The sequence below is a fragment of the Giraffa tippelskirchi genome, chromosome 11, assembly GCF_054371585.1.
Source record: "Giraffa tippelskirchi isolate mGirTip1 chromosome 11, T2T-mGirTip1v1.2.pri, whole genome shotgun sequence".
Classification (NCBI taxonomy): domain Eukaryota; kingdom Metazoa; phylum Chordata; class Mammalia; order Artiodactyla; family Giraffidae; genus Giraffa; species Giraffa tippelskirchi.
The window spans coordinates 145,923,391-145,942,104 of NC_137285.1; the positions used below are offsets into that span (position 1 = coordinate 145,923,391).

Below are 18,714 nucleotides of genomic sequence, written 5' to 3' on the forward strand. Positions count from 1 at the left end.
ATCGTTAACTAACATTTTAGTGTATGTTATTTTGTCTTACTTTTATGAGTAAATGTCATTTTTAATGGCTGTATTATAGGCCATCCAGTATCATAGGTTACTTCTATTGTACTGTAGTTAGGCTATTTCCAGTTTTGCTTTATGTAAATAATGCTATAATAAATACCTTTGTGCGTGAAGCTTTTTCATAGATGGGGCCGTTTCCTTAGCATCTCAGAAATGGAATCACTGGGTCAAAGACTGAATAGATTTAAGCTCTTATGCTGTATCCTTACACTGCATTCTATGATTGGACAAAATGCATTTCTATTAGCAATAAATGAGATTGCCTGTTTCACAGCATTCTCATCAGCACTGAGAATTACACTTTAAAAAAGTTCTCCTTGCTGTTTTTATTTTTATTCTAGCAGAGGTTTCATAAGAAAGAAAGTAGCACACTCAGGTCTGTGTTCTAGATGATAGAAACTGGGCTAAAGAGAGGTGAGAGAGTGGAGATCAATGAGGAAAGTGTTGTATTCATGAAAAAACAGAAATGACACAGCCAAGCAGTGAGGAATGGGTGGGTTTAGAAGATGTTTAAGGTTAGGAAGACATTTCTAAGAAAAGATGGGTAGGATTTGTGACTGGTATGAAACTGGCAGGAAGGAAGCCAATGGTCCAGTAGTTAAGGCTCTGCTTTCCAATGCAGGGCTGCAGGTTCCATCCCTGGTGGGGGAACTAACATCCCACATGCCACAGGGTGTGGCCAAAAATTTTAAATAAATAAATAAAAAGTGTCAAGTTTCACTCCCAAGTGGAGGCATAGTGGAGGGTGATGGTATTAGGCAAGACAGGGAGAAGGGAAAGAGGAGGGATCTAGAAGGAAAAACAAAGTTTCCTGTTTGCTTGCAACATGTTACCTCCCAGAGGTCCAGGTGGAGTTGTCAAGGTACCCATTAACAACATGTGTCTGGAGCCTGGAAGAGAGAAGGACCCTGGGGATTAAAGTTGGGGAATCACCTGTATGTAAATGGTGATGAGTGGGATCACTGGAGGATGAAGAATAAACTCTAAGGAAAACCTGCATTTGCAAGGCAGAAGCGGAATGAAGGAAGGAAAAAGAGCTGTTTGGGAAGTAGGTGGAAAACCAATAGACACCGGTGCCAAATGCCAGGAGGACAGAGAAGTTCAAGGGTAGAGGACAGTGTTAAATGCCTCCAAGGTTACCAGGGACAGAGAAGGAAGACCCCCCACGGAGGATGTTAGAGAGGAACGCTGAGGAGGAGGTCAAAGGAGGAGACACAATCGGGGGGTGCAGAGTTACCTTGAAGGCAGTTTGGGGGCATCGGGAGATGTGAGAGAGGGTGCTAGCCTCAGTGGAAAGTCATTCTCCTCAAGTTTTTCTCTCTCCTTTCATCGCGGTGAGAGTCATTCCATGAGCTCACCCTTGCTTGCTCACCTGAGGGTACCCCTGTGATGGACCAGAGCTGAGGATGGGGCTGGGCGGCCCAGGCTCGGTCTCACTCTGCTGTCATCTCGCCACCTCTGATTCACCCTTGACCTTTGATCTCCTCACCTACAACATGAAGGAGTGGGTGAGCAAAAAGTTGCCTGAAGCTGGTCTTCGTTCATTGTTGGTTCGCACCCAGGGTTTCACAGGACAGCAGTGAAATGAGAAAAATTAGGCCAGGGTTGTGTAATTTTCATGAGTGACGTTAACTTCTTGCGATGTGAAAGACTGTCCTTTATTCTGAGATTATGTCTTTCATATATGTATAAATAATCTCAGGATAAAGGACAATCTTTCACATTGCAAAAAGTTAACCTCATTCATCACTTTGCTGACAAAAGTCCGTATAGTCAAAGCTACGGTTTGTCCAGTAGTCACGTACAGATGTGAGAGCTGGACCATAGAAAGCCTGAGCTTGGAAGAACTGACACTTTCAAATTGTGGTGCTGGAGAAGACTCCTGAGAGTGCCTTGGACAGTAAGGAGATTAAACCAGTCCATCCTAAAGGAAATCAGTCCTGAATATTCATTGGAAGGACTGATGCTGAAGCTGAAGCTCCAGTACTTTGGCCACCTGATGTGAAGAGCCAACGCATTGGAAAAGACCCTGATGCTGGGAAAGACTAAGGGCAGGAGGAATAGGGGGCAACAGAGGATGAGATGGTTAGATGGCATCAACGACTTGATGGACATGAGTTTGAGCACACTCCGGGAGAGAGTAAGGGACAGGGAAGCCTGATGTGCTGCAGTCCATGGGGTTGCAAAGAGTCAGACACGACTTAGGGACAACGTCTCTCCTACTTTTCTGATGGTAAGCCATCCTTCTTTTGTGAAATGATTGCCTATTGGAGCTGGGATTTTTCCCCTAACGTTTCTTTTTCGTGTCTTTTTTTTTTTTTTGGCTGAGCCATGTGGTTTTTGTAATCTTAGTTCCCCAACCAGGGATCAAACCTGGTCCCCCTGCAGCAGAAGCATGGAGTCCTAACCAATGCACTGCTAGGGAATCCCTATCTTTTTCATGTCTTTATTTAGCAAATAGGAAGCTGTTCACTCTCTGTGAACCCACCACGTCAGCTTGAGGATGGTACTGATTTATGAATTGCCAAAGTGTAGGAATGAGTGACCTAGATATTTGTAGGGCTCTAACACCCTAGACTCCCAGCTCTCTGAAGACAGTCCTAAGAAAGAAAATGGAGTGACAGAGCCCGCCCAGTGCTGGGTGGGAGGGGCATCACTGCTCCACCCTACTGCCTCCCCCAAGCACAAGCGCTTTGATCTGGGGCCTTTGCCCCCTGATGGTCTGCTCCCAAACTATCCTATGGTTGTCCGTGTGCTCCATGGGTTTGGCTACCCAGAGCCATGGTCCCCAGCACCGCAGCTTCTGCCCAGCGGCCAGGCTCAGTGCCAGGCTCATATCCACAGTAGATGAATTCCCATCTTATCCCTGAGTAAACTAACTCATCCCCATCCTTCAACTCCTCGAGCACAGAGATATGCACTCCCCAATATGTGACAACAGCCCTGGTGGGTGCTCAGGGGTGTTTGAGATGTGTTATTTTCCTGACACCATTCGGCTAGTATGCAGCAGAAACTAAATTTGAACTCACAATCCTTTCACTCCAGCCCATTCCTCTCTTTCCACACCATCACTGCAGAATGGTGGGACACCCATCACCAATTGGGATTTGCGAGCGGGACAGCCTTGCCAGGGCTCCTCAAATCACACTCAGCAAGCAGTGTAAACGTGAGCCAAGTCTTACCTCTGGCCATGATTTTACTCCATTCACACTGGGTATGGGGGAAGGGGTGAATCTGAACTGTCTCAATGTGGGATACAGTTTTTAAACTTCAATTTATTTTTCTCAATGTCACGACTGCTCCTGGTTTAAGAAATAAAATTGTCCTAAATACACCTTTTAACGCAAAACAGCTCTTCTCGCCCTAGAGGCAACCACCATCACTCTTTGGTGCATTTCCTTCTGGTACTGACCTTCATATGTCTAAAGAACAAGCTTAGAGGCTGTGTCCTGATTTGCCACATTTATCAATCATCTCTTGGCTAGCATGCTGAGGGAGGAGTTAGTTCTTCTGAAGCACCACCTGTTGCCCTCTTCTGCTCCGTGTAGTTCTAACTCTTGCTGAAGTTAACACCTAATGTTCATTTTATTATGATATTAATTCACTCGAACTAGATATTCTTCTTTTCTTGGACAACTTTTTGTTTACCCTTAAGTTAGTAATTGGGCTTCCCTGGTGGCTCAGAGGGTAAAGCATCTACCTGCAATGCAGGAGACCCGGGTTCGATCCCTGGGTCGGGAAGATCCCCTGGAGAAGGGAATGGCAACCCACTCCAGTATTCTTGCCTGGAGAATCCCAGGGACAGAGGAGACTGGTAGGCTACAGTCCATGGGGTTGTGAAGAGTTGGACACAACTAAGCAACTAACACCTTCCAAGCTGGCAATTAGCTCTTCTTTTACATCTTGTTTACTTATTTATTTATCTGTGGCTGTGCTGGGTCTTCGTTGCTATGCGAGGGCTTTCTCTAGTTGCAGTGAGCAGGGGCTCTCCTCCAGTTGTGATTCATGGTCTCTACAGTGAAGACTCAGTAGATGCGGTGCAGCGGCTTAGTTGCTCTGTTGCTCCAAGGCATGTGGGGTCTTACCAGACCAGGGATCCAATCCATGTCACCTGCACTGGCAGGCAGATTCTTAACTACCAGACCACCAGGGGAGTCCCTAGCTCTTTCTTTCTCATGTGCTCAGTATTCTGGATATCTAACAATAACTTTTCTTACACCTTTTTCTAGCAGCCTCTTAACATTTTCAGACACCAAACAATCAGGTCACCTTCTCGAAGACCCCCTTCCTGGAATCCTGTTTTTCTCCATCCGTTTGGACTGGTTTGCTTCCATTCTCATCATCCTGGAAGCTTCCCCAGCCACTGTCCTGATATAGACCCCCTGAATCCTACGTCACCTTCTTTCTTTCTTTATTCAAGAAAGACAAGCCTGCATGTCTGAGAATGCCTTTGCTTCCCCTCAACACTTAATTGATCATTGAACTGAATACAGAATTATAGGTAGGAATCACTTTCCCTCGGGATGTTGATACCTTGCTCTATTTTCTTCTAGCTTCTGATGTTTTTATGGAGCCATTTGAGGCAATTCTGATTGCTGAACCTTTATAAATGCCTACTTTTTTGTGTCTCTAGGGGAGTTTTCAGGATCTTTTCTGTATCTCTGAGGTTCTGAAATTTCACCATGATGTGCATTATGGGATCTTCTGTCCATTGTGCTGGGTACCCAGTGGACCCTGCCAAACTGGAAACGTTATCTCCTTCGGTTCCAGGGAAACTTTTTCAGATTATTTATTTTAGTAATCTTCTCCCCTCTATTTCTGTTCTCTCTTTCTCAAATTAGGCAGAGTGAGGAGGTGGAGAGTAACGGGAGATACCGTGTTGGACAGAGTGGCCAGCGGCAGTCTCTCTGATGAAGTGACATGGGAGCAGAAATCGGAAGGAGCACCTTCCCATCCGTCTAGGGGGCATTACCATGCTTTTCTTTTGTTCCTTGCATTGTCCCTTATTCTTTTCGGTTTCTTCCGTCCACCTCGTTTGACCTCTCCCTCCTGCCAGGAGGCTTTCCTGACATATCTGGTGATCTTTGGCTGAGCAATCACGTTGAGAAAGAGACACTAAAAACTGGTGAGCAGCTGCTGGTATGACTGGGCTTGTCAGTGGTGACGGTCACTCTTAGGCGACCAGGAGGCATGCTGGCTTTTTCATTGGAGAGTTCCTTCCTCGGGGATTGCCGAGCCTTTCCAGAGAAGACTCTTCTAGTCTCCTGCCTGGAGGTGGTGAGCAGGGATGGAAGTGCCAGGGGAAGGCAAAGCCACACATCAGCCATCTACGCTTTCACTTAATTCCCCTCATGACACCTTCAGTGGTTCCCTGGAGTTCCCGGGCCTTTCTGGGATTCTGCAGGGCAAGGTTTTTGTCTTCTCGTGACCACCTCCCCCTGCAGGCTCTGCACTATCTGCTCCTTCATCCCCCTCCTGTCCACTGGGGTCCTCTTTGACCACGCTGTTTGTCCTTATCACTTCCATGGGATTTTAAGACACCAGGCAGGGACTTCCCCGGTGGTCCAGTGGTTGAGAATCTGCCTGGCAACGCAGGGGATGCAGGCTCGATCCCTGGTTGGAGAACTAAGATCCCACATGTCTTGAAGCAACTAAGCACGGTACCACAACTTCTGAACCCTCGCATTCTGGAGCCTGTGGGCCACAACTAGAACCCAGATGCTGCATCTAGAGTTTGTGCACCTCAACAAAAGACCCTGCCTGACACAATGAAGATCCTATGCGCCCCAGCTAAGACCCAATACAGCCTAACTTCATTAATTCATAAAAATTAAAATCAGTCCTAAAAAAAAAAAGACAGCATGCAGGTAAACATGTGCTCAACCTACTATGTTTAACCAGAACAGAAGATGCACTGTGAAACAAATTCTAGCAAACAGATCACACAAAGAATAATTTTGTAAAAAAAGAAAAAAAAAATCCTTGCAGGGTGTCCCTCTGCTGAGACCACTGTACTCGACAATCACGTACTTCTACGGGTAAAGTGGCTTCAGACGTTATCTATTCTCAATGCTTCATTTTACAGACACAGAAAACATCAACCCACGCAGCGTAAGTCTTGCCCAAAGTCACAGTAGAGAAAAGAGTTATTTCTCTTTTCCACATGTAATCCTATGCCTTTCACGCTCCCATTCGGCCTTCCCAGAAAAGCCCCTCAGGCAGTAGAAAGATTTTTCTCCTGATGGGGCTTCCAAAGCAAATGCTTTTTTACCTTCTGGCCCATTCTGACCCTGATCCGTCCCATCTGGAGAAGGACCATGACAATGAGCTAGACACTGTTTCTCAGCAAGACCCGGGGTGTTCCTGGCATTTAAACAGAGATCGTCTCTTAAAGGACAGAGTCAAGATAATAAATCCACCTGAAAATAAACCCCAAGTCGGACCACCAATTAACACCTAAATGTATTTAGTAGAAATAAGTTTAATTGACTAATTAATTTTTCACCAATTAAGTCCGTTTTTACATGTTGCATTTTACACTGGCTTGGCAGTGAAAGTAATTGGATCCCTTTACAACCATTTTTCACTTCCTGATTTGCTAAGTAGTTCAATGCTGTTGTCTACAGAAAATATGCATCACTCCAAACTAGTCACATTGCAGTTTTCTCAAGTTCATAATGTATTGGGGGATGGGAGGGGGAAGGAGCTGCAAAGATGAAAATGACAAGATATTGTACCCAGTGGAAAAGGTGACCTTGGTAGGCAGCTTCTAACATGGTCCCCAGTGATTCCTTCCCCTTGACTTTCACATGCTTATGAAGTCCCCTCCCCTAGAGTATAAGAATGACCTAGTGACTCACTTCTAAGGAGTAGCACATGCCTGAATTGATGTGATGGTGTCACTTCTGAGATTAGGATAGAAAGAATCCCATCATGGTTGCTTTTTCTCACTTTTCCTTTTCTTCTGCTCCTTCTCTGTCTCTCTTTCTCAGATCCGTCAATCTGGGTAAAGCTATGTCACGAGCTGAAGCTCTAGTACTTTGGCCACCTGATTCATAGAGCCGATTCATTAGAAAAGGACCCGATGCTAGGAAACATTGAAGGCAATAGAAGAAGGGGACGACAGAGGATGAGATGGTTGGATGGCATCACTGACTCAATAGTGATGAGTTTGAGTAAACTCCGGGAGTTGGTGATGGACAGGGAAGCCTGGTGTGCTGCAGTCCATGAGGTCGCAAAGAGTCAGACACGACCGAGCCAATGAACAACAACAACGTCACAAGCATCCCTATAGAGGGACTGAGGGCTCCTGCCAAAAGCCACGTGAATGAGCTTGGAAATGGAACCTTCAGCCCCTGTCAAGCTTTCAAACCCTGCAGTCTCAGCCAACAGCTTGAGAGCAAACTCATGAGACCTGAGTCAGACCACCAGCTAAGCCCCTCCCAGATTCCAAACTGTCAACAACTGTGTGAGATAACAAGTATTTACTGTTTTAAGCAGCCAAGTTTGGTGGGTTTCCTTTGGAGGCTTAGATGGTAACGAATCTGCCTGCATTGCAGGAGACCTGGGTTTGACCCCTGGGTCAGGAAGATCCCCTGGAAAAGAGAATGGCTACCCACTCCAGTATTCTTGCCAGGAGAATTCCATGGATAGAAGAGCCTAGTGGGCTACAGTCCATGGGGTCACAAAAAGTTGGACACAACTGGGTGACTAACACTTTCACTTTACTTTCAAGTTTGGGGATAATTATTTTGCAGGGGAATTATTTGGAGGAAGACCTAGGTATGAATTCTGACTTTTCTACTTCCTTGCAAAAGTTTCTTGTGTGTGTCCCTTAAACTTCTCTTAATTATGCCTGCTTTTTCATCTGTAAAAGAGGGATAAAGACATTACCTACTATACAGAATTGCTGTGGAGTTCAAGGACATTTTAAATGTTGGTGAGGCATTAGGCATTTTTATCTAAGCTATCTCATTTAATTTCTTCCAAATGGAAAAAAGCACATGTGAAACATATCCAGTAAATGAGAACACCATGCTAGCATTATTAGAGCCAATTTATTTTTTGATTTATTAAAACATTGTTTAAGCAAATATCAATTTTGGATCAACCTTAAATAAACCATATGCCTTTTAGAACTGATGGGTTTTAATTAGTTTCTTAATTAGCATGTGAGAAGTTTGTAAACCTGTTAGTTTTGCCATCAAATTCAGAAGAACAAGCTTTATACACTTTCCAAGGGAGGTGCTCTTCAGAGCCAAGGCTAAGGCCACAGATCCTTCAGTTAATACGGCCCAAGCACAGCTCTCTTCAGCAACCCCCTTCTCAATGAGCTTCATTAATGACACCACCATCCCCCTAGTCACCAACCTGGAAACCAATGCCACTGTTTTCATTCAGACTAATCTCATCCATGTTTAATCATTAATATTCTTGTAACATTGTATAATTATATTATAATAAATATTAATAAATAATATTCATTAACAGTGCATTGTGTTTCAGAAGTTGAGCTCTGCACTGGTGGGCAGACTTGCAAAGGCTCACCCTTCACTTTCCCCTCCCCTGTCTTCATGGAGTTAATAGGCAGCTTCATTCAGCTTTGCAAGGGCTAACCTAAAGGTTGAGTTGGCTGGGCTCAGTCTACATCTTGGCTTTTTCGCTTACTGTGTGCCCTTAGACAAGTTACTTAACCTCTCTGTGCTTCGGCTTTCTCATCTGGAAAACAAGGATAACAGTAGGACGTACCCCACAACAAATTCAGAGAATTAAATGAAATGCTCAGACCAGTGCCTGGCAAGCAAAAAATGTTAACTCTTATTCTTTTTGGTCCATATCATGTTTTCTCCACCACCTATCTCTCTGGAGATAGCATCCTTTTACGAGCTGTCAGGCCCTTCTTCCCAAGAAACCATTTAACCAGGCCTTTCACCAGCAAACAGGAGGAACGCGGGCTGTGGCCTAGCCCACCTTTCCAGCTCACCTCTACTTCTCCCCACCCCGAACCCCCACACTCCTGCCCCACCGTATGTCTCACCAATCCCAAAACACACCACTCTGAGCCTAACTTTGGGTCTTTGTGCTAAGAAACAGTGGCGAGAGGACAGCCCGATCAAGTGGTGGCAAAAAACAGCACTCAAGATGGCGGCTGGATGCTCCCGCTTCTCTTTCAAGCTCTGTGAAGAAAAGACCAAAGAGCGTTGGAACTGAAATACTTCTTTATGGCAGCGGGGCGGGGTAGGGGTGGGGAGTGGAGGTGGCGGGGCAGTGGCAGAGGCCTTAAAACGGCCGGGCCGGGGGACCTGTACTACCAAGAAAAATCGGAAGAAAAGGAATTCAGCTTTTTCTTACCTTCCTTGCGACCATAGGACTGCTTCTGCTATCATCAGACAGAAGAGAAGAAAGGAAGAAAGAAAGAGCTTGGGTTTAGGAGTAATTGAGACGTGGGTCTACATCTGAGCTCGAGGGGCTTCCCTGGAGGTCCGTCAGTTAAGACTTCGCCTTCCAGTGCCGGGGGGTGTGGCTTCGATCCCCGATCAGAGACCCAAGGTTCCACACGACTCACGGCCAAAAAACCAGAACATGAACAACAGCAATAATACTGTAACAAGTTCAATAAAGATTCTAAAAATGACCCACATCCAAAAAATAATAATAATAAATAAAGCTAAAAAGAATAAATCCTGGCTCTGTCTCTAGCTAAAACAAGCCCAGCACCCTCAGTTTCTTGGGCTGGAAAGGATGCGTGTGTGTATTCAGTCGCTCAGTCATGTCCGATTCTCTGCGACCCCCATAGACTGTAGCCCGCCAGGCTCCTCTGTCCATGGGATTTTCCAGGCAAGAATACCGGCGTGGGTTGCCATTTCCTTTTCCAGGGGTTCTTCCCAACCCAGGGATCAAATCCATGTCTCTTCCTTTGGCCGGCGGACTCTTTACCACTGTGCCACGTGGCACATAGATAGGAATTCTAATCAGATAGGTACCTTTGCAGTGTTTCTGTGAGGATTAAATAAGAAAATGTGAAAGTACATGACAGGCTCTAGATTAAATGCTACCTTCCCTTTTCCTCCTCTCCTGTTCTCTGGGTCTGTGAAGGTCTCCCTGCTCCCCTGACCCTGCGTTCCTGGTGAACTCCCACTCCACCAAGTCTCAGCTCAGTGTCACCCTCCCAGAGAAGCCCTTTCCTGGCTGCCTCAGGTAGAGCTCACGGCTCCGCCGCCACTGTCTTCTGAAACCCCTTCACAGCAGGAATCACTACTTTTAAACCCCTTTGGATCCTCAGAGCCTGGCATCATTCAAAAAATAAATGTCAGGTAGTGTTTTACAATTTCCTTGTGAAAATGAAGTATTCTTAGGTGCTTTAAAATATTTTTATTATAGTACCGTTTGTAATAGAGAAAATTGGGAAGTAGCATTTCATGTCTAATAATTAGAGGTTAAGTAAATTATGGTTCCTCCTTAAAATGCAGTGGTATGCTGCCATTATAATCATCTTGTAGAAATGTACTGTTGACATTAAAAAAAATGTTCTCAATATACATTGTGAGGGAAAGAAGCAGTTTTCAAAACAGTACTATGTACAGAATGATCCCGTTCTGTGATAAAAATATAAATGTTTATGTATGCATAAAAAAGGTCTGGAAGGACCCAGTGGTTGTCTCTGGGTGGGTGGAATTTGCATGTTTCTTTCCCTTCCTTATGCTTGTATGTATTTTGTGATTTTTCTATAATGAGCATAAATAACTTTTGTAGTAAGAAAAAAAATTTTTAACTACCAAAAATTGTTTTTCTGATTGTAATGCATTTTCATTGTAGAAAATTTGGAAAGTCTGAAAACTATAAAAAAGAAAAGCTAATTATGCAAGTTGTTCTACCAAGGGAGTCTGTTAACATTCTAATATATTTCTTTCTAGTCCCTTTTTTTTTAATGTACGTATGAATTTTTTAAACTACTTGAGATCAAACTGATCTACAGTTTAATATCCTGCAATTTTTTATAAAATTGTGAACATTTTCAAAAATTATTACAAATTCTAATATTAGATGTCTTACAAAAGGCTAGAATAATCAGCTATCCTAGGAGAAAAAAAAAATAGGAGAACTAGAAACAGGGTTAATGGCATTTTAAAGACTTTCTCAGGCCCTAGAGAGGCCTTATGTTGTATAAAATACCTAAAATACTCCATATTAACAATTTTAACTATAAAATTCTTGAAAGGGCTTTTAATACTTTTGCTACTGAATTTGGCTAAACATACTCATTTAATTTACAACTGGTGAACAACTCAATTTACAAATGGCAATAATTTCTCAGTAACTATTGTGCATATTAGGGAACTCTTAGAAAGTAAACAAAATCCAACCTATAAATTGTTTTCAAATATAAAGAAACACTAAATTTTAACAAGTAATGAAGTTAACACAATATTACATTTTCAAGATTTTTAATTAAACACTTCCTGATCTTAGAGTTTCTTTTCCTATTTTAATACCAATCATGTTTTCCAGATTTCAAATTTTTCCCCAGGCCCTTGAAAAGTCCCTAGGCCTTGGGTTCTGTGTCTGTCCTGCCTCACGGAGGAAAACATCCTGCCTGAGACCCTTCGGTTGCTGGGCAATCATGGCAGACGGGTATCAGAAACTTCTAAGCAAGGGCAGAAGTCACTACAAAAGCCAGCAATGGGAAAGGCCAATGTATGTAAGCAGAGTTGTTTTCACTGTGCCAACAACCAAATACAAAGTGGGAAGATTTGGGGGACTTCCCTGGTGGTCTAGTGGGTAAGACTCTGCGCTCCCAATGCAGGGGGCCTGGGTTCGATTCCCAGTCAAGGAACTAGATCCCACATGCCTCAACTAAGAGTTCGAATGCTGCAACAAAAAAGATCTCGCGTGCCGCAGCTAAGACTCGGCACAGACAGATAAACAGATACTTCTTTAAAAACAAAACAAAGTGGGAGGGGGGACAGGGGGATTTCTCACAGGTTTTTGCTTCTCAAGTACGGCAGGTAAATTGGGGAGAAGGGGCAGAGTAAGGAAGAACAAGGAGAAAGAGGTAAGGAGGGAGGGGGAAACTGAGGGAAGGAGGAAGGAAGTCATTCATTAATTGCTGAGTGCTATCCAGCACGGAGCTGAGTGCCTTACATACTGCATTTCATTCAGTACTCAGAACAGTCCTGAGAAATAAAAACTGTTGCCACTCTCATTTTACGGTTAAGGCTCCTGAGGCTCAGAGAGGTTAAGTCATTGGCTGGAAGTCACACAGCTTAGAAAACGACAGAGCTGGTCCAAGACTGTTGAACTCCACATCCTGTACATTAACCCCTATACCACTTAGCCTCCCCAAACTCACCCTGTCCCATCTGGCCCTCCTCCTAGTTCCAGAAGGACAGAAATTAAACTGGAGGAGCCGCGTGAGATGGGCTCACCCTTCCCGTCTCTACCTTCCCCGGAGCACTGTTCACAAGGAAAGTTTTGTGACCTCACTGTGCTGAGCCAGGTCCTTCCCCAGGGGCACCGTGCCTGGCTCAGAAAATGTGCTCAGGACTTGTTGGCTGAATTAATGAAATAAATAAATCTCTCACTTTGCTGAGAAGGAAAGCCAGAGAAGGACATGTGAGGACTTCACAACAGGGGTAATTTGCCATCAAGCACGGTAGGGACAACAGGCCTGGGATTAGAATCCCCACCCCTGCTTCTTGCACTGCTTTACCTGAAGTTGTACAGGGTTTCCCACTTGATATGATCTCAGGTCATTCTCACAGCAACCCATGTGATTATCATCGTATGTCGTCAGATCTAAGATCACATAGGACACACCACTATTTTATGCAACAAAAAGAAAATTTTTTTAAATTTAAAAACCAGCACTGCCAAGTATCCCTGAGCAACATCAACTGTAAGCTGCATCCCTAGAATGTGAAAAACGTTATGTTATCCGCCCTTTATAGATGTGGAAACACAGGCTCAGGGGCATAAAGCGGCATGGCATGCTCACATAACCATTAAGGGTCAGGCACATATGATTCAAACTAGTTCTGGGCTCTATTTACAATTGTACCTCAAGGCACAATGATCTGATGGTTGGTCTTTTTGTTTTGGTTTGTTTTGGTTTGTTTCTGCCATCTAAGTGTGAATCTTGTTTAACTGATGACACTTCTCTCCCCTCCAGGATTGTAAGAGCTGTTTTCCTGGCACCTAGTACCATGGCTGGCCCCAAACCAGCTGCCAAAAATTATCTAAGAGATGGAGTGGGGGATCACAGTGTTAGGAAGGCTCACAGTGAGCCCAAGTTGGAAGTCCGCCGACCGAGGCCGTTCCTCTGCTGCTGATACCAGGGGAGGTAAAAGGCAGGGGTAGAATGAAAGTGGGCTGGAGTAGAGGCCCTCTACTTAGAATGAGTCCTGGGGTGGACAGACCTGGTCAGAGACCAGCTTGACCAGAACTTGGGTGAGTTATTTCATCTCTCTGAATCTCTGTTTTCTTGTTGGTAAAATGGGAATAATGCAATATTACCTATCATGTGGGATGGTGTGCAAATAAATGAGAAAAAACACAGAAAGAGTTTAGCACAGGACTGGCACGTGGAAACAACTGATCAGAGCAAAGGCCATGGACACAAAGGAACGTCTTATGTCGTCTCGAACAAAAAAGTCCAAGCTGGATGGTCAGGGGGAGATTTCACTCTTGGGTACCCTCAGCTTCAGATTGGCTGTCTAAACAGGCAGCCTTGCAGTGGAAGATCCCCTATCAGATTTTGAAAGCTCAAATACACAAAATTAGAATTGAGAGCTGGGAAACCACCATAGACACCAGACTAATTAATAAAATCATAAGCAGTAAGTTGGTCAACCCAAGCCAAAATGGTTAAAACCCCTGAGTTCAATCGAGAATTCCCTAGGGACAGAGAAAATATTACAATGAATTTCAGGAGAGTTTTAAAAAATATACTCCAAGAAAACTGAAACAAACTAAATACTATAGGATAAATTGAGGACATTTCAAAGAACTATATCTTCCAAAAGTGTCAAGTCCAGACGGTTTCATTTCAAAGAACTATATCTTCCAAAAGTGTCAAGTCCAGACGGTTTCATGGGTGGATTCTACCTGCTATTTAAATTGTTCCAGAGCAAAGAGAAAGCAGGAAAACTTCCAAATTCTTTTTATGAAAGCTAGCATAACATGGTGTGAAATCTGACAGAGAGAACACAATAAAAGAAAGACTCAGGTGCTGACAGCTGTCTCTCTGCAAAGTCTGTAACTGGAAGCACTTCCCGTAGAGTCAGGAACAAGGCAAAGATTTCCACTAACACCATCATTATTAACACTGTTCTAGAAGTGCTGGTGGGGAAGGAAATGGCAACCCACTCCAGTATTCTTGCCTGGAGAATCCCAGGGACGGCGGAGCCTGGTGGGCTGCCGTCTATGGGGTCGCACAGAGTCGGACACGACTGACGCAACTTAGCAGCAGCAGTAGCAAAAGTGCTGGCCTATACAATTAGACAACAGAGAGAAATAAGAAGTATTAAAGCAAGAAAGGAGAAAGCAAAATTATCATTATCTTTAGATGATATGACTGTATACCTAGAAAACACAAGATAACTCATTCATAAATTATAAATAAAATCACTCAATATCGATAAAATAAGATGACGTTATACGACTGATAAGCAGAAGTGAGCAGCTTTCTTACATGCAGTCAGCAACCAGTCAGAAAACATAAGAAAAGATTCCACTCATAGAAGCAACAACACAAAACACAAGTACTTCAATGTGTTAAATCAATAAGAAGAATGCTTTACAATGCTCCTGAAGGACATAATAGTCTGAATAAATGTAAAGACATATCCTGTTTCTAAATAGGAAGATGTATGGTTGTAAAGATGTCAGTTCTCACAAATCATTCATATATACAGTGATTCCAATTTTTAAAACATACTGAAAGAATTGCTTTTGGAACAAGATGAGCTGATTCTAAAGTTCACGTGAAAAAAATAAGCATGCAAGAATAGCCCAGGGGGTGGGGGAGGGGAGAGAAAGTGGGGATAGACTCTTTGCCAAACATTAAAACATAATGTTGTTTCTTAGATATGACACCAAAACCACAAACAAAAGGGAAAACTTGGACCTCATGAAAATTAAAACCTTTTGTGCCTCAAAGGAACCGTTGAGAAAGTAAAAATGCAGCTCACAGAATGGGAGAAAATATTTGCAAATTTGATTAAGAGTTAAAGTATATGAAGAGTTCTTACAACTCAATAAAAATGACAAACAACTAAATTTTTACACGACGAAGAACTGAAACAGAAATGTATCCAAACAAGATATACAAATGTTCCATAAGCACAGGAAACGATGTCCTACATTATCAGTCATTGGGGAAATGCAAATCAAAGCCACCATCAGACACTACTTCACACCCACAAGGATGGCTATAATCATAAAGAAAAACATTTACAAGTGTTGGTGAGGATGTGGAGAAATCAGAACCCTCATAGAGTGCTGTTAAGAATGTAAAATAATGCAGCCAGTCTGGAAAACATTCTGACAGTTCTTCAAAACATTAAACATAGAGTTACCATGTGACCCAGAAATTCCTCTCCTATATACATGCCCAAGAGAACCGAAAACATATATCTACACAAAAACTTGTACACAAATGTTCATAGCAGCACTATTTACTATAGCCAAAAAGTGAAAACAATCCAAATGTACATCAATTGATGGATGGATAAATAGAAAGTGGCAGAGCCACACAACGGAATATTATATGCCACTAAAAAGGAATGAAGTACTGACACATGCTACAACATGAATGGACCATGAAAATGTTGTGCTAAGTGAAAGAAGTCAATCATACAATGCGACATACCACTTAATTCTATTTATATGAAGTGTCCAGAAGAGGCAAATCCATAGGAACCAAAACAGAGTGGTGACTGCCAGGAGGTAGGGGCAGGAAGGAGTAGAGAAGGACTGCTAATGAATACAAGATTTCTTTGTGGGGTGATATAAATGTTGTGGCACTGGATAGCAGTGATCGTTACACAACTGTGTGAATATACTAAAAAGCACTGAGTGGTATGCTTAAAGGGGTGAATTTTATAGTATGTGAATTATATGTCAATAAATCTGTTATTAAAAAAATAATGGAGGGACTTCCCTGGTGGTCCAGTGGCTAAGACTCAGCCCTCTCAATGCAGAGGTCCAGGTTCAATCCCTGGGCAGGGAACTAGATCCCACATGCCACAACTAAGATCAAAGATCCCATGTGCTGACCTGGTACAGCCAAACAAATAAATATTTTTTTAAAAAATAATGGAAAAGCAGTCAGCTCAAAAGACTAGAAAAGACACAAAATACCCACTACAATTTAGCATATAATCAAGATGGTATTTTCAATAAAAGGAAAGATGTAGTCTACTGAAAATGATACTAGAACACCCTTCCCTGATGGGTTACAATGCAGGGTAGGGGCGGGAGGAACAGCACTTGGAATCTTACCTTGGTCCTTTCTACTAAATATATCCAGATGTATCTAGGACTTATATGTAAAAATTAAAACCATAAAAACATGAGAATTAAAACAGGAGATTAAAATCTCAAAGTGGGAAGGTCAAGACACAAAATAACAAAGCCCTCAAGAGAAAACTAAAGGCATAAATTTGACTTACAAACGTTTTAAATTTCAACATAGAAAAAAACAAAAGACAAATAATAAATTGGACAAAATATTTATAAAAATATAACACAAATTTCCAATTTACTTTTTATATAAAAACACTCACTCACCAAAAAAAAAAAAAATCAAGCAAGCGCCTAGAAGAATAAACGTGAGCAGATCATTGCCAGGAATTAAAATATAAAAAGACGTCAAGCTTCACTTTTCTTTAAAGTAATGTACATGAAAACAATGATTAGCTACCACTGTCGTCTATCAGGTTAACCAAAATGAAAAAGCTTGTTAAAATACTGCATATTCACTATGGCTGACTTATGTTGAGGTTTGACAGAACACAGCAAAACTCAGTAAAGCAATTATCTTCAATTAAAAAATAAATTAATTTTATAAAATACTGCATATTCAAAGGTGTGAAAAAATTGGCACAGTTGAAAACTTATGTCCACACAAAAACCTGCACACAGATGTTTATAGCAGCTTAATTCGAAATTGCCAAATCCTGGAAGCAACCAAGATGTCCTTCAGTAGGTGATGGAGGTGATGGCAATATAAACTGAGCTCCTCCATACAATGGGCTATTATTTAGCAATAAAAAAGAGCTATCAAGCCACACGCATACACACACAAAACCATGAAGGGATCTTAAATGCATATTGCTAGAAGACAGAAATCAATCTGAAAAGGTGACTATACCACATTCTGGAGAAGGCAAAACTAGGGAAACAGTAAAAATATCAGTGTTTGATGGACATGAGTTTGAGCAGGCTCTGGGAGTTGGTGATGGACAGGGAAGCCTGGCGTGCTACAGTCCATAGGGTAGCAAAGAGTTGGACGCGACTGAGCGACTGAACTGAACTGAACTGAACTGGGGTGGGAAAGAGAGAGGGATAAATACGGAGTACAGAGAGGATTTTTAGGCCCAACTATTGTGTATACTATTATTGTGGTTCAGTTCAGTTCAGTCGCTCAGTCATGTCCAACTCTTTGCCACCCCATGAATCGCAGCATGCCAGGCCTCCCTGTCCATCACCAACTCCCGGAGTCTACCCAAACTCATGTCCATAGAGTCGGTGATGCCATCCAGCCATCTCATCCTCTGTCTTCCCCTTCTCCTCCTGCCCTCAATCCTTCCCAGCATCAGGGTCTTTTCCAATGAGTCAGTTCTTCTCATCAGGTGGCCAAAGTATTGGAGTTTCAGCTTCAACATCAGTCCTTCCAGTGAACACCCAGGACTGATCTCCTTTAGGATGGACTGGTTGGATCTTCTTGCAGTCCAAGGGACTCTCAAGAGTCTTCTCCAACACCACAGTTCAAAAGCATCAATTCTTCGGTGCTCAGCTTTCTTTATAGTCCAACTCTCTCATCCATATATGACCACTGGAAAAACCATAGCCTTGACTAGATAGACCTTTGTTGGCAAAGTAATGTCTCTGCTTTTTGTGGTACATGTCATTATACATTTGTCAAAGCCCATAGAATGTACAATGCCAAGGGACTTTCCTGGTAGTCCACTCACTAAGACTCCTTGCTCTCAGTGCAGGAGGCCTGGGTTTGATCCCTGGTCAGGAAACTAAATCCCACAAACCAAACCCCAGAAACCAAAGATCCCGAGCGCCGCAACGAGAGCGAATATCCACATGCCACAGCTAAGCCCCAGTGCAGCCAAATAAGAAAATAAATAAAAAGCAAGTGTTAAAAAAAAAAAAAGGGGAAGCATGTACAGTGCCAAGAGTGAATCCTAGTATACACTAGGGACTTCCATTAATAATAGTATCAACATTGGTTCATCAATTGTAACAAACATACCACAGTAATATAACATGTATATAGGTGGGGGAACCATGGGAGGAGGTTTGTGAGAACTATCCTTTCTGATCAATTTTTCTGTAAACCTAAAACTCCTCTAAAATAATAAGGGCTACTAATTATTTTTAATTGCACTGGTACACGCCTATATGCGTGCTAAGTCG

General features: G+C 42.8%; 1 non-coding gene across 1 annotated transcript; it reads left to right on the forward strand.

Moving 5' to 3' along the window:
- The first annotated feature begins 11,826 nt into the window (after nucleotides 1–11,826).
- Nucleotides 11,827–11,899, forward strand: TRNAG-CCC (transfer RNA glycine (anticodon CCC)). The gene has a single exon. It is a non-coding gene; the product is annotated as a tRNA-Gly (tRNA).
- Nucleotides 11,900–18,714: the final 6,815 nt, after the last annotated feature.